The 27,419-nt window shown below is 38.9% G+C and overlaps 1 long non-coding RNA gene across 1 annotated transcript; it reads left to right on the forward strand.

Annotated features, from left to right (window-relative positions):
• The first annotated feature begins 4,722 nt into the window (after positions 1 to 4,722).
• On the forward strand, positions 4,723 to 17,831 carry LOC116534975. Its single transcript, XR_004261981.1, has 3 exons — positions 4,723 to 4,733; positions 5,336 to 5,337; positions 17,526 to 17,831. It is a non-coding gene; the product is annotated as an uncharacterized LOC116534975 (long non-coding RNA).
• The last annotated feature ends 9,588 nt before the right edge of the window (positions 17,832 to 27,419 follow it).

Here is a 27,419-nt window from a genome sequence, read left to right on the forward strand (position 1 = left end):
AGACCAAACCCCCGTCCCCGTTCTTGTGCTCCCTCCATGAAGAGATCTACCTATTGACCTGGGGTCATCAGACCAGCCCATGGACACACACCACTGGCTATTTTGGTAAACCGTCTCTCTTTTTTGCTTTCCCATTCTTTTGTCTTTTCCTTTCCACTTCCTCCCCCTTTTGGCTTCATCCTTTTTCCACCACAAAGACAAGGAAAATCAGGTAAACCAGGTCCTTCCATGTGGTTCAGGACAGGAAAAAATCCTATGTAAGTCACAGATCTGGGGACCCAGCTTTCCCCAGGGGTTTAACTATCATGAAGACGTTTACCCTAGTCACTCGCCCAACAGGCTTATGGCCAATATTGGTGGCAGGTCAACATAGAAGATGCTCTGCTCATGGCCAATATTGGTGGCAGGTCAACATAGAGGACGCTCTCTTTGGCCGCTCACCAATGAGGAGGTTCAACCCAGGCTCAACTAGGGTCGCCTATTGAGCGGCTATGTCCCATGCCCATTTTCCTTGTCTCTTCTGCCTTTCCAGAACCATGCATGGGCAACCGTCCGTCCTCTATCCCTCCCTCCTCTCTGCTGGCCTGTGTTCTAAAGAACCTCAATCCTCTTCAACTGTCTCCTGACCTAAAACCAAGTGTCTCATCTTCTTCTGTGAACACTGCATTCTCTTTACTGTGCCACTGCATGGCCACAATACAAGTTAAACAATGGATCCAACTGGCCAAAAATTGGCACCTTTAGCCTCTCTGTTTTACAAAATTTAAACAATTTTTGTCACAACATGGGCAAAGGGTCTGAAATTCTCTATGTCCAGGCATTTTTTTTTAACACATCAATCCCTCCCTAATCTCTACTCCTTCTCTTCCCTTCCATCTGCCCCTCCTTCCTCTACCAGTAACCCAGAATCCTCCTTGTCCATCAACCCTTCTGACCTTTCTCCTCCCGCCTGTGTAAACCAGTCTCTAAACCAGGACCTAACCCCACCCTCCAGAGCCTCCCTCCTCTTCCTCTGCCCACAACCCACCTCCTTATGCCCCTCCTGTCACCTGCCCGCCTTATACATGGTCCAGCTTACAGTTTAGTCCCTCGGCACCTCCTCTGCCCCTGCCCAACAATTCCCCCTTCCAGAGGTGGCTGGAGCAATAGGCATAGTTAGGGTGCACTTCCTTTCTCTCTGTCTGACCTTTCCCAAACTGACCAATGATTAGGCTTCTTTTCATCACATCCTCCAATACTTAATTAACCCTGTCCTGTAATCTCACCTGGAGTAACTTAAATGTCATCCTTACTTCTACTCTCACCCCTAAAGAACACTTAATATGCATTTTATCACCCTATTAGCCCCTGATATTACAAAAAGGTATAGAAATTAAAATCTGGCCCTCAAATCCCACAACAGGAATTAAGCAACCTCACCTTCAAGGTGATCAATAATAGCAAAAAATCCGCCCAGCAGCAGCACATCTCAGAACTACCGATGCTTGCCTCTTCTCTAAGACAAACCCCAGCCACACCACCGGCTCACAAAGACTTCAAAGCATCCAGCCACCCCTCCCAAACCTTGCTTCAAGTGTTGGAAACCTGGCCATTCTGCCAGGGAATGCTTGCAGCCTGGGACTCCTCCTAAGCAGTGCCTCGCCTGTGCTGGGGGGGCCCCCACAGAAAGTCAACTGTCTAACTCACGTCCCTGCTCCCAGATCTCCTGAAGCTCCAATCTTCGGCGTGGCAGCTAAAAACTAACGCTACCCAAGCATCTTGGAAGCCCCCTGGACTATCACGAATGCCAAACTTCGAGTAACTCTTAAGGTGGAGGGTAAGTCCATCCCCTTCTTAATCAACACAAAGGCCACCTACCCCAAGCTGCCTTCTTTTCAAGGACCTGTCTCCTTGGCCTCTGTAACTGTTGTGGGAATTGACGGCAAGGCCTCCAGGCCTCTCAAAACTCCCCAAGTCTGGTGTCAGTTAGGCCAGAAATACTTTCTACATTATTTTCTAATCATCCCCACTTGTGCAGTTCCCCTGTAAGGCCAAAATATTCTAGCAAAATTGTCTCTCTCCCTGACTATTCCTGAGCTACAGCCACACCCCGTTGCTGCCCTCCTCCCCAAACCCGTACCTCCCTCAATAGCTCCCCTTATGTCCCTCTATTTAACCCTAGGGTGTGGGACACCAACTTCCCATCCGTTGCGACAAGTCACTCACCCCCATCATCCCCCTAAAACCTAACCACCCTTACCCTGCCCAGTGTCAGTGCCCCATCCCACAACTAGCTTTAAAAGGCATAAATCCTGTCATCACCCGCCTATTGCAACATGGCATTTTAATTCGCCCTCCTGCTTCTTCAGCATCTATGCTCAAAGGGGTATCATGTATCCCCTTCCAAAGCCGAAATTCTTCCCCATCTGTTATAATCTTTCGCCAGCATACACACGCTCTCCCTGCCAACTGTATACGGTTAATTTCCAAACCCCAACTCCATCCACCAAACAACAGCTTCTCTCTTTCCTGGGTGTGGTTGGCCACTTTCATCTCTGGATACCAGGTTTTGCTATTCTAACTAAGCCATGGTATAAACTCACTAAAGGAAACGTATCCAACCCTATTAATCCTAAATCCTTTCCTCACTCCTCTTTTTGCTCCTTAAAGACAGCTCTAAAAACTGCTCCCTCCCTAGCTCTCCCCAATGTGCCTCAATCCTTTTCATTATATACTGCTAAAACCCAGGGCTGTGCGGTCAGGATTCTTACACAGGAGCCAGGCCCCAGGCCTATAGCATTTTTATCCAAACAACTTAACAGTCCTGGACTGGCTATGCATGGCATGACTACGCACAGCAGCAGCTGCTGCCCTGATACTTTTAAAATCCCACAAAACCACAGGCTATGCCCCACTTACCCTCTATAGCGCTCACAACCTCCAAAGTTTCCTCTTTACGCCTCACACACTTTCAGTCCCTCGCCTTCTCCGGTTTTATGCAGTCGCCCCTACTGCTTAAACTGTTGTATTTGACCGAATGTAGAAAGTTATCACAAGACAAAAGTATGCCAGATTGTAGGGTCATTTTATTATGCCGGCGACCACAGAGGACTCACGTCTCTCCAACCTGTGGTGGCAACAGGAGGGTGCCACGGTTTTTTTATACCCGAAAAACCACCTTGGGAGTGGGGGTGAGGGGCAGGGATGGGGATGAAAAGGCTTCAGACATTCCGAGGGCTAGTGGATTCTGTAAATTACCTCCTGGGCAGAGATGAGGGTGGGGGTCTCCGGACATTCCAAGGGATGGGGACTTTTGTCATTCCGTTTGTTACTTAAGTGGTTTACAGAAGCCAAAGATAAACATTTGTTTACACATTATCTGGTTAAGGTGGAAATCACAGACCTTAGTTACTTATTACAAGCCACAGGAGCCAGGATGGAACTAGCTTGGGCTGCTTAGTCTGGCAATTGCCGGTGAGCAAAGGCTAGCAATTCTGGCAGTTACTGATAAGAAAAGGTAAACAGCTTTACATAGTTTTGAAGACAAACTAACAGTTCTATTTACAGAGGCCAAGGACAGTAGTTGTTGTAAGGAGAATGGGGCAGCCATTTCAACTTATCTAAAAACAGTTTTGCATTTTATAAAATAGTTTTGCTCTGGTTCTGGCTCTAGGCCAGCACAATATCACAAAACCACACCTTAAAAAGTCTCTGTTTCTATTATTTTCTGTCTAATTGTAATGAAATTCACTGTACTCATTTACTTTTACATGCCCTGCTTTTGTTTAAGTTTCCTGTTTACACTTTTCCTCCAGGCAATTACAGCTAATATTTCACTCTTTATCTGGTTCCCATTCTCTGCTCATACCCAATCTTGTTAATAAAAGCGAATGGTTGCTTATAAATACCACACGTTTCTTCATACACCATGAAAACAAAAGCTCTCCCTCCACACAGTTACCCTCCCAAGCCCTGCTACAACCTTTAACAGCGGCAGCCCTTGCTGGTTCCATTGGCATTCGGGTCCAAAGCTCCAGCCCCTCAGAACAGTTCCTCACCTTTTCAGTTTACACTTCCAGTTCTGTCTAAGCCAAGTACATTTTTTTTTCCTCTGTAGTTCTGCCTTCCTCCCAACTGGATAGGCATTTATATCCTAGTTTTTCTTACTTCCAAATTCAGTTTGCCAAAGGGGACAAAAGCCTCCCTGTTCCTCTTGTGATTGAGACACAACACAAGCGGGTCATTTCATTAACACCCATACTTGTAGGGTTAGAAATTACTACTGCACTTGGCACAGACCTTACTGTTGTACCAGAGCCAGAATAGAAAATCAACACCAAGACAAAAGTATGCCAAATCGCAGGGCATTTATTGCTGGCAGCCACGGAGTACTCATGTCTCTCCAACCCGTGACCCCTAAAGGAGGGTGTCAAGACCTTTTATGTCTGTAAATCACCTCCTGGGTGGGGGTGAGGGTGAGAGGCAGGGGTGGGGGTGAGGGACTTCAGACATTCCAAGGGCCAGTGGACTTTGGACATTCTGTAAACAACCTCCTGGGCGGGGGTGAGGGTGAGGGGCTTCAGACGTTCCGAGGGCTAGGGGACTTTGGACATTCCGATTGTTACTTAAGTGGTTCACAGAAGTCAAGATAAGCATTAGTTTACGCATTGCCTGGGTAGGGTGGAAATTACAGACCTTAGTTACTTATTACAAGTAGCAGGGGCCAAGATGGCGTGGTTTTGGACTGCTTGCCTGTCACATCAGGGTTACAGGGAATAGTTTCAACAGAAAGCCGAGGTATGGTTGAGGTATGCAGTTTTACGGGGTATTTACCATGTCACATTAGCACTTCAATCGGCACCTTCCATAGCCTCTTTAATAATTTTCTGCTAGCATTGGAGAATTAACTCAATCATTATCCCCCCTTCAAACTCAAGTAAATTCCCTAACTGCTCTTGTCCTCCAAAACTGCAAAGGCCTTAATTTACTAACTGCTGAAAAAGGTCTTTGCCTATTCCTAAATTTAAAAAAATGTTGTTATGTCAACCAGCCTTGCCTTGTATAAAATGACATCAATAAATTAAAAGACAGAGCCCAAACGCTCACTAATCAGGCAAATGGTTATTCGGGACCTGGCTGGACTGGCTGGGCACTCTCTAACTGGGAGTCATGGCTTCCTCCAATCCTTAGTCCTCTGATACTATCTTTCTCCTTCTCTTATTTGGACTCTGTGTTTTACCAATCAATCTCTCAATTCCTACAAAATTGTATACAAGCTATAACTCATCAGTCAATACAACAAATACTCCTTCTTAAACAACCCCACAATATCACCCCTTTCCCTGAAATCCCACAGCTGTCTAAATTCTTTCCCATTTTTAGATTTCCGCGCCACCCCCAATCCTGCTCAAAGAAGCCATGAGAAACTTTGCTCCCCACCCCCCTGAAACCTGTCATCACCCCCTCTTCTCTAATTCTTTCTCTCTATGTATAAAAAGACAGGTATATCAGGCCTCCATGTGCAAGCCGGGACCCAGAAAGTCTAAAGTCCTGCCTTCCTTGGCTTATCACCCCCACCCCCTGCCTGCATTTGCCATTATCCCTCATCGCCCAGTGGAGCTTCCCCCAGACATTAAGCTTCTAAATCCACCCTGCCATCTTCACTGTCATTGCGATAATGTGGATACTCCTCATCCCACTCTGCCATCTTAACTGATCTTACAATAATGTAAATACTCCTTACCCCACCCTGCCATCTTAACTACACTTAAGCCTTACCCACCCATCATTGTAACTGAACTTATGGTACTGTATACTCCTTGCCCCTACCCCCACCACTGTAATTAATCTTACTCTGTAACACCCCTGTCCCTTCCCCCAAAAATTTACCCCAACCTATAAAACCAACTCCTGCCAGGCACAGTGGCTCACGCCTGTAATCCTAGCACTTTGGGAGGCCGAGGTGGGTGGATGACCTGAGGTCAGGTGTTCAAGACCAGCCTGGCCATCACGGTGAAACCCCATCTTTAAAAAAAAAAAAAAAACAACTCCTATCCCACCGCCCTTTGCTAATGCCCTTTTCGACCTTAGCCCACTTGCACGCAGGCGAATAAACAGCCATGTTGCTCACACAAAGCCTGTTTGGAGGGTTTCCTCATTCAAATGCATGTTTTAACAGAAGTGAAATATCACTTCCATAGGACACATATAAAGATAGAGATATAACCAGCATGCAGAATAAAATGCATGTTTAAAAGTTACTTTATTTGCCTGTTTACAAAACATTTTTTTTCCTTACTTTAGATAATTTGTAAAAGTTACAGGAACCAAGAAAAGGTGAAGGAGAGAGCTATTATTCAAGGCCTTTTCAAAAAAGAAAGAGTGACACTTTTAACATATCAATCTGAATAATATTAAAGAAACATTCTTAAGTTTTTAAAAATTTACAAACTTATTGCACTAAAAGTAAGTCAATATTAATCATAAAATCTTGTTTTAACCAATTACTTATTTTTGTATTAGTACACTTTTAATATTAAATACCCATCTCTAGAAAGACTATTATAATTTCTTTTCAATTATAGCCAACTGAATTATGTGTCCTCTTTAAAAAATTCATTTTACTAACCTCGTTATTACTTACATAAGTGGTAATTTTATTCTGCTGGGAGCTGCCAAGCCATAGATGCCTCAACAACCGAGCTCCTTGACAAAGAAAACCCTGGCCCTTTTAAAAGGCTTAAAGTCTGAGAGGTGCACATATGAGAGGGTCAAGAGCATGGGGAACGTGACTTAGGTGGGGAGTCTAATGGTGATTAAGCAAGAACAGTACCTTCCAGGGAAAATTCCCCCATATCATATCTGTGATCTATAGAGAGGATTGTGGTTAGCAGTAGGGGGTTTAATCATTTAGACCTGACAGCCACCAGCTGGTCCCTCCTCTGGCTAACTTTTAACTTCTCCTTTTGAGATGCAAGGTAGGAGGCTAAAGGGGAAATGGCCTTAGAAGCTCGGGAGAAGGGGTCTCCTTCCTCACATTCACAATGTGTTTAGACTGCTTTCTCTTATTCTTTTTTTCTTGTACAATCCTGTCTTTTGATTTTAGGACAAAAATCTACTGCACAAGATTATTTCGTGTATAAAATTAATTTTCTTTTTAACTTTTTTTAACCAAAAATACTTCTTTATATCTTTAGCTTTCTTTACATCTTATTTTCTGATTCCTTTACCTTGTTTTATACATAACATTTAAATAAGCCTTGAATTAGACAAATATATTTTACCTTTAATAAGAATATTTTAAGCATGTTTTCCTATAATTCTCAACTTGAAATCACCTATTTACTTAATGTCAATTAATAACCTTAGATCCTAAATTATGAGTTTGTTTATAAGCATTTATTTCATTACATTTATGCAATTAATTTAGTACTTTACCTAGATTATTTACAAAAAAACTCTGATAGCCATTTAAAGTTGTTTTTTTTTTTATTAACTGATTTTATAATTGTGAATTTCAGATATTTACCATAATAAAAGTTATTGTTAGTTTTAAGGGTATTTATGCCAATAATTCAGTATTTGGCTGTTTCATTTAAGACAACATTTCATAAGTATATACAAACAAAGATAATTCTCTCTTGGGCTGGGTTTTATAGTTTATAACCCTTATGGCAAATCTTATAGTATTTTGCAGGGATAAACATGAAACTACTTGATCAATAAATGCAAACAAAATGCTAAGAATCCTAAAGACGTTGCTGATATTACTTTACCAACAAATTTAAAGCCAGCTTATTTAGTAAAGATTTTACTTAAGTCATGTGAACTTGAAAAAGTATTTGACGAATCATTTTTTTGTATCTGACTTAAGCACTTTTTTAAAAAAGCCAATTAGAGTTCTTTATATATTTTAATAGTGAAAATATTGTGTACACACTTAAATACATAGACATATTAGGCATGCTAATAAAAGCATGTCATATAGATTTATCAAGGCTCCCTTTTTTATACATTTTTTTAGCAATCTTACCCCAGGCAGCTGTCAGTTAAATAGCCTTAAATTTGCATACTAAAGGCAACTCAGGTGAAAATCAGTTAGTAAAATTCATGTCATAACCTAGAAAGAAAGTCTGTCGAGCTAGAGGGAAATTTAGATGAATTCAATTGCCAGTTAAACATAAAATTATAGAAGTCTAATACAAAGGCCTTTAAATATACACACACATATACACACACACATACACACACAAAGTTCCCATAGCTATTACTTCCGTAATTTAGACATGAGACAAATACAACTTCACCAGCTTGCAAAAAACACTTAGATCCAAGCAATGGTTTTTATCTCAGTAGAAAAGTAACAGCAGATTACAGCAGGCAGAAAAGCAAATAGATTCTAGGTACTCTGTAGTTTGCAGGTTGACCTGAGGACTCTTTCCTTAATATAAATGTGCACGAAGACCATATTATTTTCATTTTATATAAACTCTGGCAAGTACAGATGCCATAAAACCTACGGAGTGCCAGAAAAGTGGTCATTCTTCTTGTTTTCTTCCTATTTTTAGATTCGTTTCCTGATTTTTTTTTCTTCTTTCTAATAAGGAGGAACTGAGCTGTAGCCTAGGTTTTTTGCGTAGTGGATTGATGCATGCTGGTTGTGGGTAGGACTCCATAGTGTTTCACCACTGAGTCATTTCCTCCCTCTTGTGTTTCTCAGTTTCTCTTTCCAGGTCTGTGACCACTGAGAGGGCTCAAAACACTGAGTGATAAGCTCTTATATGCATTTCCTGTACAAGCCATTTTTTAAATTAAATTTGTCAGGGATTTCCCTACAGGAGTGCTGCACATCATAGCGGGGTTAACCCTGAAGACACTCTCACAAAGCTCGTGGTCACCCAAGGGCACCTTTCATCTGGATGGAGCAAATATGCTTGCTCTTCAGAGCTGAAAAATTAAGTCTGTCATTTATCTATGAACACAACAGTTCAATTCCTCAGGTGAATGTGTACGGATAAACCGAATAAGGATAACTTTTAGGAGAAAAAGCAACAAAAAAAAAATCCCTTTAGAATGCATCCCTGAACTAGAATTAGAGTTTTTTAAAAACTCCTTCCTAGGAGAAAACCAGCTCAGAAAAAATCAAGGTTTATCAACCAAGGTGAGTTCTGGGGCTCAGGAGGACTTTCCAGTTCGATCAGAGGAGAAATTTGAACTCAGTGAGACTTCAATGGACCTCTGCTTGTAACTAAGCTCCAGTTTTGGGCAACTCCTTGGGGTCCTGAGTCTTCTCTGAGGCCCCACATTGAGTGCCAAAATTATTATCAATGAAAAGGGTCAAACTCTTTAAAACATTGTAAGAGATTTATATATTTTTAATGAAGGCATGAGACATCAATCAAATACATTTAAGAAATATATTGGGTTTATTCAGAAAGGCAGGACAACTCAAACCCGGGGCTTCCAGGTTGTCAGTACATTTAAACATTTTCTGATTGAAAATTGCTTGAGTTTTTATCTGAAGACCTAGAATCCATGGAAAGGAATATTCGGGTTAAGATAAAATATTGTGGAGACCAAGTTTTATTGTGCAGAGAAATCTCTCACATAACAGATCTCAGAGAGAGAGCAGGTTGTAAAATGTTTCTTATCAGATTAAAAGAGTGTCTGGCTCTTAATTTATAATCTCCTGGATCTAGAAAGAAAGGAAGAAAAACAATGGGGAAAGGGGATTTTCTATAGCATTTTGACTTTTTCCACAACAGACTTTGCAGGGCAATTTTCAGGTATGACAAGGAAATACATTTTTGGGTTAATTTTTTTTTCTTGTCTTGTAATGTTATGCCAGAGTCAGATTGAAAAGTCACAATATATAGGGTCAAGTAAAACCTATCTGTTGAGAATTTGTGGTTTGTAATGCATGACTCCCTAGACCCCTTAAATAGGAATTTGGGCAAGATAAACAATCAGAGCTTAAATCTTATTAAAAAGCTAAGTTCTTAAAAATTCTATATCTGTCAAAACATTCCTTCAAAAATTAGGGAGAAATTAAGACATTTATAGCTAAACAATAACAGATTTATCACTACTAGACCTGTCCTACAAGTATGGTTAAAGGGTGTCATTCATGTTAAAATGAAAGAACATCAAACAGTAACTCAAACCATATGAAAATATAAAAATCTCCAAAAAGGTAAATATTTATGAAACATTATAAAGGCCAGTGTTATTGTAATTTTGGTTTATAACTCAATTTTTGTCTTCTGTTGAATTGAAAAGGCAAATGATGAAAAATAATTGTATATCCATGTTAATAGGCACAGAATATATTAATAAATTTTGTGATATTGATAATACAAAAGAAGCAGAGCTATACAGGAATACAATTGACATGTAATTGAAGTTGGTATCACTTCAAGTTGATTATTGTAATTTTAGGAAGTTGCGTGATATCTCCATGATAACTGCAAAGAATATATATAGAAACCATATATAAAAAATAGAAAAAGGATTAAACACTTCACTAAGTAAAATCTACTAAACACAAAATAAGACAGTGATGGGGGAAATCAGGTTATAAAAATGCTACAAGACACACAGAAAATAAATAGCAAAATGGCAGAAGTCCTTTTTTATCAGTAATTACTTTATATGAAAATGGATTAAATTCTATGATTGAAAGGAAGAGATTGAAAAAAATAGATTTTTAAAAAGTATTCAAACATTTATTTCCAACAAGTGATTCACTTACACATAGAGACACAAATCCGCTGAAAGTGAAATGATTTAAAAAATCCATGCAAAGAGAAACCAAAAAATTACTAATATGGCTATAGCTATACTGATGTCAGACAAGTGGACTTCGTCAGTAAAAGTTTCAGAGCCCCTGCATCAGAAAGTGGTCAACTCACAGGTTGGTAAGAAGAATTTACCAACAACAGTACAGATTTGAAAAAGGAAAATGTTTTATTAGAAAGAATATGCTTCAGAGGAGTGCAGGAGGGCATCTCAGCAAGAGGACTGAGCACACTGGTGGATTTTCCTTAGGAGAATTTATGGACCTTAGGGCATGAGATTAAGGATAATTTGGACTTTATTAGCCCTGTAGGTCATGATCAAGGATTACATTTTGGTGCTTTAATGTTAGCAAAGGTTGCTAATTAGTTTTGGCATGGCATTCCAGAGATGTATAGAAATTCTAGTTACTTATAAAAGTTGAATAAGGCCTGGAAGTGATACTGGTGGAAGAAATTCAAATTACCGGTCACCTATCTGTACAGGTCTGTAGCAACTTCAGTCCTTGCCTCCTCAGAAGAAAAAAATTCGACTGAGGGACATAAAGCAGAAAAGGAGACTGAGGCAAGTTCCAGAGCAGGAATGAAAGTTTATTTAAAAGTTTATCTGAAGACCAGAAATTAGAATAGGAAAAAAAACAAAGGTGTACTTGGAAGAGACCCAAGCAGGTATGTGAATATTAAAAAGAGAAGGTCAAGTGCCCCATTTAACCATCATCCTAATACTTTTATAAGCTCCCCTCTTTCCCAGAGTCCTCTTAGCTTTGGGAAGTGATCACAAGCAGGGTGCTTAAGGAGTTCTATTCATGCCCATCTGAAGCTTTCTTCATTTTGCTAGTGGAATGTGCCTGGAAAATCATACTTCACCATTTTTTTTCTCTTAATATGCTTGCCTAGGAAGCTGTTTCTTCCTAGGGTCTACATTCGTTTAACATTTTTAATGTTAGTAGGTGTGGACCATCAAGAGATTGTCTCCCCCAGCTGCCAAATTATCGTTTTTGGAGAGGCAAAGCAATAATTACCGAACCATTACCTGACGTTTCTAGTGGGTGTGGTGCATGGTCCAAGCTGTCAGTAAATCTACCATTTGGGGGTTTGGAGGATCGTGGCCCTCTGATCACAGCTCCACTAGACAGGGCTTCAGTGGGGACACTGTGTGTGTACTCAAACCCCACATTCTCCTTCTGCACTTCCCTAAGAGAGGTTCTCCATGTGGGCTCCACTCCTGAGGTAAACATCTTCCTGGACTTCCAGTTGTTTCCATACATCCTCTAAAATCTATGTAGAGGTTCCCAAACCTCAATTCTTGACTTCTGTTCACCTGCAGGCCCAACACTATGTGTAAGCTGCCAAGACTTGGGGCTTGCATCCTCTGAAGCAATGGCCTGAGCTCTCTGTTGACACCTTGAAGCCACAGCTGAAATACAAGATACCAAGTCCTGAGATTGCACAAAGTAGCAATGGCCTGGGCCTGGCCCACAAAACCATTTTTTTTTTCCTTTAGGACTCTGGGTCTGTGATGGGAGGGGCTGCCATGAATACCTCTGACATGGCTTGGAGACATTTTCCCCACTGTCTTGATGGTTAACATTTGGGTTCTCATTTCTTATGCAAATTACTGTAGCTGGCTTCAATGTCTCCTCAAAAATGGGTTTTTATTTTCTGTCATATTATCAGGCTGCAGATTTTCTACGCTTTTATGCTCTGCTTCCCTTTTAAATATAAGCTTCAATTCCAAACCATATATTTGTGGATACATAAGATTGAATGCTTTTAACAGCACTTGAGTCACCTCTTGAATGCTTTGTTTCTTAGAAATTTCTTCTGCCAGATACCGCTCATGTTCAAAGTTCCACAGATTTCTAGGGCAGGGGCAAAATGTCACCAGTATCCTTGCACCAATCACCTTTACTCCAGTTCCCAAAAAATTCCTCATTTTCATCTGAGACAACCTCAGCCTGGACTTCATGGTCTATATCACTATCAGCATGTTGAACAAAGCCACTGAACAACTATCTAGAAAGTTCCAAACTTTCCGACATCTTTCTGTTTTCTTCTGAAACTCCTAAACTGTTGCAACCTCTGCCTGTTACCCAGTTCTAAAGTTGCTTTCACATTTTGGGGTATCTTTATAGCAGCACCCCACTACCCAATACCAATTTACTGTATTAGTCTGTTTTCATGCTGCCAGTAGACATACCTGAGACTAATTAATTTTATAAAGGAAAGAGGTTTAATTGTGTTACAGTTCAACATGGCTGGGAAGGCCCGAGGAAACTTACATCCATGGTGTAAGGTACCTCTTCACAGGGCAGGCAGCAGGAGAAAGAATGAGAGCTATTCAAAGGGGGAAAAGCCCTTATAAAACCATCACCCCAATGATTCAATTACCTTCCACCATTGGCTCCCTTCCACAACATGTGGTGATTATGGAAACTACAATTCAAGATTAAATTTGGGTTGGGGCACAGCCAAACCATATCAGGGCCCCATGAGTGATCCAGAGAGGCCATCAGAGAGCCTTCCTGGGAGTGAGGGAGAGATGGATCACCTGCTTCTTGGTTCTTTAGTTCATTCCCAGAGACTTTGTCTCACCCTCTCATGCTCTTGAAACCACATGAGGAAATAAGAGCTATAGGATGGAAGAGGTGGGAAGATAATTTATGTAGAACCAGAAATAAGGGATGGAAAGAGAGCAGCAAATGTAGAAAGGAATGTAAAGGAAAGGGATATAGGATGTCAGGAGAGGAAGATAGAATAGTGGGAAGGGGAAAAGCAGTGAATAGCCATGCTTGAGGTGAGAAAGAGTTCAAGTTTAAGGAAATCTTATGAATGTCTTTGTCTGAGCAGAGAACTGCTTTAGAGTTATGCATCTGACAAGACTATACAGGGAAAGCTGAGGAAGATTATTGCCAGTCAGGAATCTTTTCTGTCTTGTTCGCCACAGTATCCCCAGCACTAGTACTGTGTCTGGCAGATAGTAGGTACCCAATATTTTTTGAATTAATGTATGAATTTGCTTCTAATATAATATGATCCTGCATGGGCTCCATATGAGACATTATGACTACTACTATTACTATTTTAAAACTACTACTCCAATTACTATACTACTATAACCACTGCTACCACTACTAACTAACCCTGAATACCTTCTCTAGTAACAGGTGGTGTTTCAAGTGTTTTTAAAATAATAACTCTAATCTTCATAACACCACCATGAATTGGGTTAGTATTAATTTTACCATTTGTGAGAGGAGTATTGCATGGTGATTAAGATCATAGCTTCTGACTAATCCTGGCTCTGTCTCACACACCATATGAGGTGTGTGACCTTGGGTAAGTCATGTAACCACTCTCTGCCTAAGTTTCTCCATCTGTAAAATGGAAATAATAGTAACAATGCTTTACAGGGTGGTTATGATTATTAAATCAGCCAATACATGTAAAGTGCTTGGATTACTTTTTGGCATATGAAAAATCAGTTGCTTTCATATTAGAGGTAAGAAAACTGAACCAATGAGAGGTTCAGTAATATGCATCAATTTGTACAGTTCATTGGTGGCAGAGACAAAATGTGAACACAGGTGCCCTCTTATTCTATCTAATAGAGCTACACCTTACTATCCTGTATTGCCTCTCAGTACATATGCTGGCAATCACATACATGTATTAATTCTTTCATAATTTTTAGGAAATTAAAATGTATTCTACCCAGATATCCCTTACTTATCTCCCATAAGCCAATAGGAAGATCCTTTCCCAAGTAGATAAAACATTTTCTTAATGTTTACTTATTCTAGTCCAAAGTCCCTGTTGGAACCTGTGACTTTTTTATGCGACAATTTTAGTTACCCCTTGAGTTTTTCACAAAGAATCTAATGACAGGGGAAAACTGAAACTGTCTTATTCTCAACCCCTACATTGGAGCTGAAAGGCTAGCCATGAGCTAAGAGACTGACCCTTCTCTGTAACACAATTCATTAACTGTCCCTTGTATTTCTGCAATAATCTTCAAATTGATTTCCCTACCTTGGTGCAACTTCCAATTGTTGATTTCCCCCACCTGACTGCTGAGAGACTTATCTACAACACAGATATCCCTATGTCACTCTCCCACTTAAAACCCTTCCATTATTTTTCATTGTTTCTGTGGAATTAAAGAACCTCTGTGATCAAATCCCTGAATACCTCATTTACCTCCTTTTACTTGCATAACATTTGCCATGCTCTATGGTACACAGTGGTTGATTATTACCGGGAGAGGAAGGGGAAGCTGTGAAAAATCATGTTCCACATTGGAGTTGGAGCTCCTCAGGGGCAAAGATGATATATTTGTAATCTCTATATCCCTGATGACTAGAACAATGCCCAGTGCATAGTAGGCATTTAATTAATGTTGAGTGAATGGATGGTGGGTAAATATCAATTAAATACCTAAAGTAAGTAGATAAAATTGACTATAAATATAATATTTTTTGGCGAGGAAAAAGAAATTCTATTTACACTGATGAGAGGCGTACATAATACAGAGACACAATCTAAGTTTTGTCCAGTCGTACTGAAATGAAGCAGATTTTTTTGCCATTAAAAGACAAAGAGAGATTAGACAGTTGTGTAGTGAAAGTGCCATGCACTACCGATGGAGTAAGAAAAACAACTGGGGCTATCAAAAGCCTCACTCCCCAAAGAAGTTACAGCATGTACCAGACCGCTGCAGGAGTTTTTAACACCTGAAAAACATAGTGGAGTTCTCAGAGCCATTCTCATGCCCTGACAAGCCTAGAGAAGCATAAAGTGACTATTGAGAAAAATTTAATGCTAAAGAGAAATCAGAGTTATATTAAACAATTGCTGTAATATGTGTTGATTAGTGAGAAGATGCTGAATTGTACCAAGGTGCTTGCATTTCTTTAAATTTTCCTTTCAATTATAGATCAGTATTTACTACATGAATTTTTTTTATGCACAGAGGTTCAAAATAAATCCCATTTTAATATAAAGTAAATAGTTTACACAGTTCATCTTGTCTATCTGATGGCTCTTTACCTATCTAGAAAGCACCATTGTCAGGAGAAAATCATAGGCAAATTCAGATCCCATTCAGTGATAACAAGTACGTGCCTTATAGCTCTAACTAAAGACTAAGATCTCTAAGAAAAAGAAGCAATGTCTATATCCCCCCAGCATGTAGCAGAGTATCTGTTATTAATGTGATTGATTGAATGAAGAAATTAATGATTCTGACAAACAGCATGCTCAGACAGTTGTCTGGATGGAACAGCTCTCATAAACTCATCAATAAGAGTTCATTAATTTTTGAACAATAACTTAGTTTGCAACTTATATGATTTGTCTTTTATATTTATGTCCAGTTCAACATAACAATATGCTGGCTAATTATTTTATTTATTTATTTTTTTGATTGATTGTTTGTTTGTTTGTTTTTTGAGACGGAGTCTTACTCTGTCAACCAGGTTGGAGTGCAGTCATGCGATCTCAGCAAATTGCAAACTCTGCCTCCCAGGTTCAAGTGATTCTCCTGGATGGCTAATTTTATATGTCAATTTTACTAGGCTAAGAATCCCAGGTAGCTGGTAAAACAGTATTTATGGTTTTGTGTGTGAGGATATTTCTGGAAGACATTAGCATTTGAATCAGTAAACTGAGTAAAGATGCACCTTCATCTTTTGAAAGATGTTTGGGCATCTTTCAATCTGTTGAAGACCCAAATAGAACAAAAAGGTAGATGAAAAAGGAGACGCTCTTTCTTCTTGAGTTGGGATATTCATCTTCTCATGTCTTCAGACATTGAAATTCCTGGTTCTAGGGCCTTTGGACTCTGAGGCTTACACCAGCACCACCCACCTCAGACCTTCAGTTTTGGACTGAATTACACTACCTGATTTCCTGGTTCTCTAACATGTAGATGACATATTGTGGGACTTCTCAACCTCCATAAACAAGTGAGCCAATTCTCATAGTAAATATTGTTATATACATATATATGTATATGTTTATTTGTACAAAATCTGTATTAGTATGTGTATGTATGTATACATATACAAATCATCCACATATTATACATATATTTATGTGTATAATCTATATTAGTCAAGGTGCTCCAGAGAAACAAAATGTGTGTGTATATATATGTGTATATATATATATATATGTATATATCTATATATACATATATATATAGTTTGTTATATATATATGTATATATGTATGTGTATATATATATACTATATATACATATATAATAAACTATATATATGTGTGTGTATATATATATATACACACACATATATATATAGTTTGTTATGTATATATGTATATACACACACACACAGAATGCAGCACCAATGTGATATATATATGTGTGTGTGTGTGTGTGTGTGTGTGTGTGTGTGTTTATATATAGAACTTGATAGAACTTTGGAGAAATTTGATTAATACAGATATTTATTTCCTGGTATTAGTTGCCTTATGACCAGAGTTAAAAAAAAATGTTCTTAACGGGTTGTCGTGGAGTTAGAATTTCCTACTTCATGTCTTTTTAAATTTTTTTTTAAACATTACTATTGTTATTATTGAGACACAGTTTTGCTGTCACCCAGGCTGTAGTGCAGTGGTGCTATCTTGGCTTACTGTAACCTCTATGGGATGGTTAATACTGAATATCAACTTGATTGGATTAAAAGATGCAAAGTATTGATCCTGGGTGTGTCCCTGAGGGTGTTCCCAAAGGAGATTAACATTTGAGTCAGTGGGCTGGGGAAGGCAGACCGACCCTTATCTGGTGGGCACAATATAATCAGCTGTCAGCAAATATAAACAGGCAGAAAAACGTGAAGTGGCGAGACTGGCCTAGACTCTCAGCCTACATTTTTCTCCCGTGCTGGAAGTTTCCTGCCCGCAAACACTGGACTCCAATTTCTTCAGTTTTGAGACTCAGGCTGTCTCTCCTTTCTCCTCAGTCTTGCAGACAGTCCTATTTTGGAACCTTGTGATCATGGAAGTTAATACATAATAAACTTCCTTTGATATATATATATATATATAATATATATAGTGGAACATATATTTATATATAATAGGAGATATAGATACACACACACACATATATGTATATACACACTATTAGTTCTGCCTCTCTAGGGAACCCTGACAAATACACTCAGCCTCCCAAGTTCAAGCAATTGTCATGCCTCAGGCACCCGATTAGCTTGGATTACAGGTGGGAACTACCATGCCAGGAAGGTTTTTTATTTTTAGTAGAGATGGGGTTTTGCCATGCTGGCCAGGCTGTTCTAGAACTCCTGACCTCAAGTGATCCGCCCACCTTGGCCACCCAAAATGCTGGGATTACAGGCGTGAGTCACTACACCTGGCCATTTTCTTTCAACATTTAAAACATATTTATTTATTTTACTTTGAGACAGGGTCTCACTCTGTTTCCCAGGCTGAAATTGTGTGATCATGGTTCACTGCAGCCTCAACCTCCTGAGCTCAAGTGATTCCCCCACATAAGCCTCCTAAATAGCTGGGACTACTGGAGTGTGCCACCATGCCTGGCTTTGTTTCTATTTTTTTGAAAAGATGGGTCTTGCTATGTTGCCCAGGCTGGTCACAACCTCCTAGGCTCAAACAATCATCCCACTTTGGCCTCACAAAATGCTGGGAGTACAGGCATGAGCCACTGTGCCTGGCCCTTATCTCATGTTCTGAACCTTCCCTTTGCTTCTCGCACTTTTCAAAATTTTTCCACAAGGACTGTCATTATTTCATCTTTGTGGTCTCATATAACATGCAAAATTAAACAACTCCAACTCTGGAAATTTTTTTTTGTTTGCTTTGTTTCTTAGTTTTTGTTTGTTTGTTTGTTTGCTTTGAGACAGAATCTCAAAGCCTGGAGGGCAGTGGTGCGATTTCGACTCACTGCAACCTCTGCCTCCCGGGTTCAAGCAATTCTCCTGCCTCAGTTTCTCAAGTAGCTGGGACTACAGGTGCCTGCCACCACACCTGGCTAATTTTTGTACCTTTAGTAGAGACAGGGTTTCACCATGTTGGCCAGGATGGTCTCAATCTCTTGTTTTTGTGATCTCCCTGCCTTGGCCTCCCAAGTGCTGGGATTACAGGAGCGAACCACCGTGAACAGCTAGGAAATGCTATAACCGGAAGATCTTTTAGAAATCATGTAGCCTGCCCTTCTTGATAAAATACTACTGCCAATAATAATGCCAATAATTCAGCACTTAGTATTTGCAAGTCTCCTTTTACATATATCAATGTATTTAACCCTTGCAACAACGCTTTAATGCACTTTTATTATTATGCCCATCGTTTCAATGAGGAAAGTAAAGAACAGAGAGGTTAAACAAACTGTCCAAAGTCACATAGCTAGTGAGTACAAGGCCCATAAATAAGTGACTTTCCGGTATCATTTAATTTAAGGCTATCAGTGTTGGCAGGGCTTTAGAAAACAAATCCAACTGTTTGCTCCCTATATGTGTGTGTGTGTGTGTGTGCACCCAGTGAGGTACATAGAGAAAAAAGGAAATTTGAGATTGTAAAACCAGCTAACAATTGATGCAGAACTGGAATCCAGGCTTGTGGACAACCAGCCTCATGCATTTTTGTAGCACTCTAGGCTGCCTTTCTATTTGAGTAGTTTCTGACTTTTCTGTCTATTCTATCAACTTGATCAGATCAGTTTTGTTGCCAGAATTGATGAGTGTGAGAAATGCTGAGCAGTGACAGATCAGGGCCATGAAACCTGGCCTTTGTACAACAAAGTGGACTATCTTCATTTTGTAGTACTGAGAAAGTTTCCTGTAAAATTTAAGCAATATTCAGTCAGGTCTAATATTAGTAATCTTGATCTCAAATTTTAAACAGTAAAATAAAACCTCAGCCAGCACCACAAGGAGCAAGAGGGAATGAGAGATATTTAGGCTCAGAGAGCCTCATCGTGACTAGAGTCCTGTGAATAAGACATTTGGTAGAATAGAGAGTAGGTATAAAGGGTGCCTGTTTGCCTGGAGCTCGCTCTGTGACAGGGACACATACAATATATATTGCTAAGGTCTACTGAAATAAGAGTATGAGCCATTTAGTCTGTAATTAGCAAAGAGTAAGTGATCCAAATGTAATTGACAAAATTTCTGTGGCCCTGACAGAATTCTATGTGGTTACTTCCACGTTAAGGAGCTAGTTATGGACATTGGGACATATTTGAGAGGCTCCCCATGATCAATATTTGAGAGTCCTTCTGTACCAAAAGGGCCCAGAAAGTCATTAGTCTAAAAAACAGCATTGTCTTTATAAGGACACCCCTGAAAATGTACATATATTATGTAGGAGAGGGATTAAATTACATAGATGAGCCTTTTTTATTACTGAAGAAGAGCTAGCTGTCACTTTGGAAAGTGAAGAGCGGACATACATGGAGAGAAAGCAATATGAGGTAAGTTACAATAATGAGGGTCAGGTAAGGTCTAAATGTGATAGGCCTTTACAGGAAGGCTCCAAATCAACAAACTCATAGAAATCATATGTAGATATGATGCATTACAATGTGCACTGAAATTTTCTATACTATTTTATTTCTACATTATTTTATCTCACTCTCCCAATAACTCTGTAAGGAAAATGTTAATCCCATTTTCTAGATAAGAAAATGGAGGCTTTGAGAGGTTAAGGTAATTTTTCTTTTCTCTTTTTTTTAGAGACTGGGTTTCACCATGTTGGCCAGTCTGGTCTTGAACTCCTGACTTCTGCTTGGTGAAATCCTATAAGGCCTTGCTCCCTGTGATGGCTAGGTAGGAACAACAGGAGAGGTGAACATATGGATAGCAGGAATGGGGCTAAGTACCTTTTTCTTGCATCTTGCCTTTGGGAACCGAAATCTTAAGTCTGTAGTATTGAAAGTAGTATTGAGAGTAGAGTTGCAAATATTAGAACATTCATTTACGTACATGAATCATTTGCATTGTCAATTACCTATAGTGAAGTTTTAATCATATCCTAACTCCTCTCCACACTTCAGTGCATATGCTACCTCCTGCCACCAATCCAGATTAGAAAAAGCAAACAGAATCAGGCAGATAAAGCTTCTGCTCCTCTAAGTCATCAAACACACTCTTAAGCCAAAGAAAATAATTTGTTATTCTTCTCCTCTTCAGCACAATCTCCATTTCTGCATTTTAAAATGTAATTAATTCATAACTTCTTTTAATCTAGTCTGAGTTATGTTTCACATGGGAGCTGGGCTGATATTTCTTTCTCCATCTTGTCTTAAAGTGGTTGTTAAGAAAAGTGATAGTGTAAACCAGATTGCAGGGAGATAATTAAAGGACTAAAGAGAATTATTTTAAAGCATTTTGGAAAAACTCAGTTACAAACAATTGATATATAAATTACAACCTATTTTTTAAATTATACTTTTAAGTTCTGGGGTACATGTGCAGAACATGCAGTTTGTTACATAGGTATACACAGGCCATGGTGGTTTGCTGCACCCATCATTCCGTCATCTGCATTAGGTATTTCTCATAAAGCTATGCCTCCCTTTGCACCCCACCCCACAACAGGTCTTGGTGTGTGATGTTCCCCTCCCTGTGCCCATGTGTTCTCATTGTTCAATTCCCACTTATGAGTGAGAATATGCAGTGTTTGGTTTTCTGTTCCTGTGTTAGCTTGCTGAAAATAATGACTTCCAGCTTCATCCATGTTCCTGAAAAGGACAGGATCTCATTTCTTTTTATGGCTGCATAGTATTCCATGGTGTATATGTGCCACATCTTCAATTCTACCAATGATGGGCATTTGGATTTATTCCAAGTCTTTTTTGTTGTAAATAACTTTGCAATAAACATATGTGTGCATGTGTCTTTATAGTAGAATAATTTATAATCCTTTGGATATACACCCAGTAATGGGATTGATGGGTCAAATGGTATTTCTAGTTCTAGATGCTTGAGGAATTTCCATGCTGTCTTCTACAGTGGTTGAACTAATTTAAATTCCCACCAACAGAGGAAAAGTATTCCTACTTCTCCACAGCCACATCAGCAACTATTGTTTCCTGACTTTTTAATAATCACCATTTTGAGTGGCATGATATAGTATCTTATTGTGGTTTTGATTTGCATTTCTCTAATAACAGTGACGATGAGCTTTTTTTCCACGTTTGTTGGCCAAATAAATGTCTTTTTTTGAGAAATGTTTTTTCATACCCTTTGCCCACTTTTTGATGTAGTAGTTTGTTGTTTTCTTGTAAATTTGTTTAAGTTCCTTGTAAATTCTGAATATTAGATCATAGATAGGTAGATTGAAAAATTTTTCCCCATTTTGTACGTTGCCATTTCATTGTGATTGCCAGGTCTATCCCACAGACCATGGCTGAACAATGGATAAAAGGAGTACTCAGATATAGGTATACAGTGTGAGAGCAGTGAGGGGACTGCCAAAGAGTGAGCAGCCCCGAATAGCTGGAGCTCCTTGCTTTTATTCAGTACAGACATAATACAAAAAGCCTGGAGCCAACACAATCTGTGGGTAATTAACATTATTGTTCCCCCTTGGGGAAGCAGTCTTTCCCCCAGGTAGGTTTCCGGACAACATAAGTAAACAAGCCTATTTAAGATAAATTCCTCTCCACTCCCTTGCACCTATTCCTTGCCCTCTACCTTAGAGTAAGAGAACAGCTACCTTCAGCTTATTCTTCCCTGAAGCTATGCAGAGCCTTCTGACCTTTCAGAAGGTCTGTTCCTTTCTCTATAGCTTCTTCTGCCTCTCTGACTGACCTCCTACACTCTGATGCTAGTTTCTTTTGCTGTGCAGAAGTTCTTTAGTCTGATTACATTCCATTTGTCAATTTTGATTTTCGTAGCAATTGCTTTTGGTGTTTTAGTCATGAAGTCTTTGGCCATGCCTATGGCCTGAATGTTATTGTCTAGGATTTCTTCTAGAGATTTTATGGTTTGGGGTTTCACATTTAAATCTTTAATCTATATTAACTTAATTTTTGTATAAGGAGTAAGAAAAGAGTCCAGTCTCTGTTTTCTGAATATGGTTAGCCAGTTTTCTCAGCACCATTTATTAAAGAAGGAATCTTTTACCCATTGCTTGTTTTTGTTAGGTTTGTCAAAGATCAGATGGTTGTAGATATGTGGTGTTATTTCTGAAGCTTCTGTTCTGTTCCATTGCTCTAAATATCTACTGTAGCCTTATAGTATAGTTTGAAGTCAGGTAGCGTGATTACTCCAGCTTTGTTGTTTTTGCTTGTGATTTTCTTGGCTATATGGGCTCTTTGTTGGTTCCATAGGTAACTTAAAGTAGTTTCTTCTAATTCTGCAAAGAAAGTCAATGGTAGCAGGATGGGAATAACACTGAATCTATAAATTACTTTGAGTAGTCTGTCCATTTTGACAATGTGGATTCTTTCTATCCATAAACAAAATGCTTTTTTTTTTTCCATTTGTTTGTGTCCTTTCTTATTTCCTTGAGCACTGGTTTGTAGTTTTTCTTGAAGACGTTCTTCAGGTCCCTTGTAAGTTGCATTCCTAGGTATTGTATTCTCTTTGTAGCAATTGTGAATGGGAATTCATTCATGATTGGGCTCTCTGTCTATTGTTAGTGTATAGGATGCACATTGATTTTCCATCCTGAAACTTTGCTGAATTTGCTTATCAACTTAAGGAGTTTTTAGGCTGAGACAATGGGTTTCGTAAAATAGACAATCATGTCATCTGCAAACTGAGACAATTTGACTTCCTCTCCTCCAATTTGAATATCTTTTATGTCTTTCTCTTGCATGATTGCCCTGGCCAGAATTTCCAATATTATATTGAACAGAAGTGGTGAGAGAGGGCATCCTTGTTTTGAGACGGTTTTCAAAGGGAAGGCTTCCAGCTTTTGTGCATTCAGTATAATATTGGCTGTGTGCTTGTCATAAATAACCATTATTATGTTGAGATGTGTTCCATCAATGCCTAGTTTATTGAGAGTTTTTAATATGAAGGAATGTTGACTTTTATCAAAGGTCTTTTCTGCATCTATTGAAATAATCCTGTGGTTTTTGTTATTCTTTCTGTTTATGTGATGGATCATATTTATTGATTTGCATATGTTAAACCAGCCTTGCATCCCATAGATGAAGCCAACTTAGTCGTGGTAGATAACTTTTTTCTATCCTGCTGGATTCAGTGCGCCAATATTTTCTTCGGAAATTTTGTATCAATGTTCATCAGGGATATTGACCTGAATTTTTTGTTTTTGTTGTGTCTCTGCCAGGTTTTGGTATGAGAAAATGAGTTAGGGAGGAGTTCATTTTTTTTCTATTGTTTGGAATAGTTTCAGAAGAATTGGTACCAGCTCTTCATTGTACCCCTAGTACAATATTCCTGTGAATCCATCTGATCTTGGGCTTTTTGTTTGTTTGTTTGTTTTGTTTTGGTTGGTAGGCTGTTAATTACTGCCTCAATTTCAAAACTTTTTATTGGTCTATTCAAGAATTCAACTTCTTCCTGGTTTGGTCTTGGGAGGGCATGTGTATCCAGAAATTTATCTATTTCTTCTAGATTTTTTAGTTTATTTGTGTAGAAGTGTATATAATATCTGATGGTAGTTTGTACTTTTGTGGTATCATTGGTGATATCCCCTTTATCACATTTTATTGTATGTAGTTGATTCTTCTCTCTTTTCTTGTTCGTTAGTCCAACTAGCAGTCTATCTATTTTATTAATCTTTTCAAAAAATCGTCTCCTGGATTCATTGCATTTTTTAGGGTTTTCTTGTCTCTGTCTCCTTCAGTGCTGCTCAGATCTTAGTTATTTCTTGTCTTCTACTGGCTTTTGAATTTGTTTGCTCTTGCTCCTCTAATTCTTTTAATTGTGATTTTAGCGTGCCTATTTTAGATCTTTCCAGCTTTCTGATGTGGGCATTTAGTGCTATAAATTTCCTCCTTAACACTCCTTTAGCTGTTTTCTGAAACATTCTGGTTCACTGTCTCTTTGCTCTCACTGGTTTCAAAGAACTTCTTTATTTCTGCCTTAATTTCATTATTTATCCATGAGTCATTCAGGGGCAGGTTTTTCAATTTTCACATAGTTTTGTAATTTTGAATGAATTTCTTCACCTTGAGTTCTAATTTGATTGTACTGTGGTCTGAGAGACTGTTTGTTATGATTTCCGTTCTTTTGCATTTGCTGAGGAGTGTTTTACTTCCAATTATGTGGTCTACTTTAGAATAAGTGCCATGTGGTGATAAGAAGAATGTATATTCTGTTGATTTGGGGTGGAGAGCTCTGTAGACACCTATCAGGTCCTCTTGGTCCAGAGCTGAGTTCAAGTCCTGAATACTCTTGTTAATTTTCTATCTCATTGATCTGTCTAATATTGACAGTGAGGTGTTAAAGTCTCCCACTACTATGTGTGGCAGTGTAAGTCTCTTTGTATGTCTCTAAAACTTTTTTTATGAATCTGGGTGCTCCTGTACTGGGTGCCTATATATTTATGGTAGTTAGCTCTTTTTGTTGTGTTGATCCCCTTTACCGTTACGTAATGACCTTCTTTGTCTTTTTTGATCTCTGTTAATTTAGTCTGTTTTTTCAGAGACTAGGATTGCAACGCCTGATTTATTTTGCTTTACATTCACTTGGTAAATATTCCTCCATACTTTTATGTTGAGCCTATGTGTGTCTTTGCATGTGAGATCAGTCTCCTGAATATAGCACATGGATGGGTCCTGATTTTTATCCAATTTGCCAGTCTGTGTCTTTTATTTGGGGCATTTAGCCCATTTACATTTAAGGTTAATATTGTTACGTGTGAATTTAATTCTGTCATCATGTTGCCAAATGGTTATTTTGCACATTGTTTGTGGTAGTTTTTCATAGTGTCACTGGTCTTTATATTTTAGTGTGTTTTTGCACTTATTGCTACCAATTTCTTTTCCATATTTAGTGCTTTCTTCAGCAGCTCTTGCAAGGCATGCCTAGTGGTGACAAAATCTCTCAGCTTTTGTTTGTTTATAAAAGATTCTATTTCTCCTTCACTTATGAAGCTTAGTTTGGCCGGATATCAAATTCTGGGTGAAAATTCTTTTCAATAAGAGTGTTGAATATAGGCCCCCACTGTCTTTTGGCTTGTAGGGTTTCTGCAAAGAGATCTGCTGTAGTTTTATTGGTTTCCCTTTGTAGGTAACCTGACCTTTCTCTCTGGCTGCCCTTAACATTTTTTTCTTTATTTCAACCTTCGAGAATTTGATGATTACGTGTCTTGTGGTTGCTCTTCTTGTGGAGTATCTTAGTGGTGTTCTCTGTATTTCCTGAATTTAAATGTTGCCCTGTCTTGCTAGGTTGGGGAAGTTCTCCTGGATAATATCTTGAAGTATGTTTTTCAACTTTGTTGCATTCTCTCTATCACTTCCAGGTACACCAATCAATTGTAGGTTTAGACTTTTTATGTAGTCCCATATTTCTTGGAGTCTTTGTTCATTCCCATTCTTTTGTTTTTTTTTTTTTTTTTTTTTCTAATCTTGTCTTCATGTCTTATTTCAGCAAGGTGGTTTTCAGTCTCTGATAGCCCTCCTTCCACTTGGTTTATTTGGCTGTTGATACTTGTGTATACTTCATGAAGTTCTTGTGAAGTTTTTTTTTCACCTCCATCAGACCATTTATATTCCTCTCTACACTGGTTATTATAATGGCAGTTCCTGTAAACTTCTACCATGGTTCTTATCTTCCTTGTTTTGGGTTAGAACATGCTTTATTTAGCTGAGAGGAGTTTGTTATTATCCACCTTCTGAAGCCCACTTCTGTCAATTCATCAATCTCCTTCTCCATCCAGTTGTGTGCCATTGCTGGAAAAGAGTTATGATCATTTGGAGAAGAAGAGTCATTCTGGCTTTTGGAATTTTCAGCATTTTAGCGCTGTTTGCTTCTCATCTTTGTGAATTTATCTACCTTTTGTTGAGGCTGATGAACTTTAGATGGAGTTTTTGTGGGGGTCTTTTTTGTTTACCTTGTTGTTGCTGCTTTCTGTTTGTTAGGTTGTTTTTGTTTTTGTTTTTTTCCCTAGCAGTCAAGCCTCTCTTCTGCAGGTCTGCTGCAGTTTGCTGGAGGTCCACTCCAGACCCCATTTGCATGGGAATCACCATTGAGGGCTGCAGAACAGAACGATTTCTGACTGCTCGTTCCTCTGGAAATTTTAGCTCAGAAAGGTACTGACCGGGTGCCAGCCGGAGCTCTCCTGTATGACATGTCTGTAGACCGCTGTTTGGAGGTCTCTCCCAGTCAAGAGGCACGAGGATCAGGGACTAACTGGAAGAGTAATAAATCTTATACAACACTTTACAAATTTTTGTTAAAGAGCAGATCAGTGCCTTCAGAAAACCTCGTTGTGCTTTTATTCCAATGCTCATTTTATGGAAAAACCATATAATATCCTTTGGAATTTACTCAGTATGTTAACACAGAGTTCTTTCGCAAGATTAATTTTTACAAAACTTCCACAACTTGTTTAAACCTTTAGCTTTATCTTTTTTAATTTAAAACAATCCTTTAACCCTCTAAACTAGGTAAAAATGTACATTCCCATGACTTCCTATAATCTTTTACTAGAAACACATTTTACTTT

The sequence above is a fragment of the Sapajus apella genome, unplaced genomic scaffold, assembly GCF_009761245.1.
Source record: "Sapajus apella isolate SASKATOON/1434 unplaced genomic scaffold, GSC_monkey_1.0 scaffold91, whole genome shotgun sequence".
In the NCBI taxonomy this organism is placed as follows: Eukaryota; Metazoa; Chordata; class Mammalia; order Primates; family Cebidae; genus Sapajus; species Sapajus apella.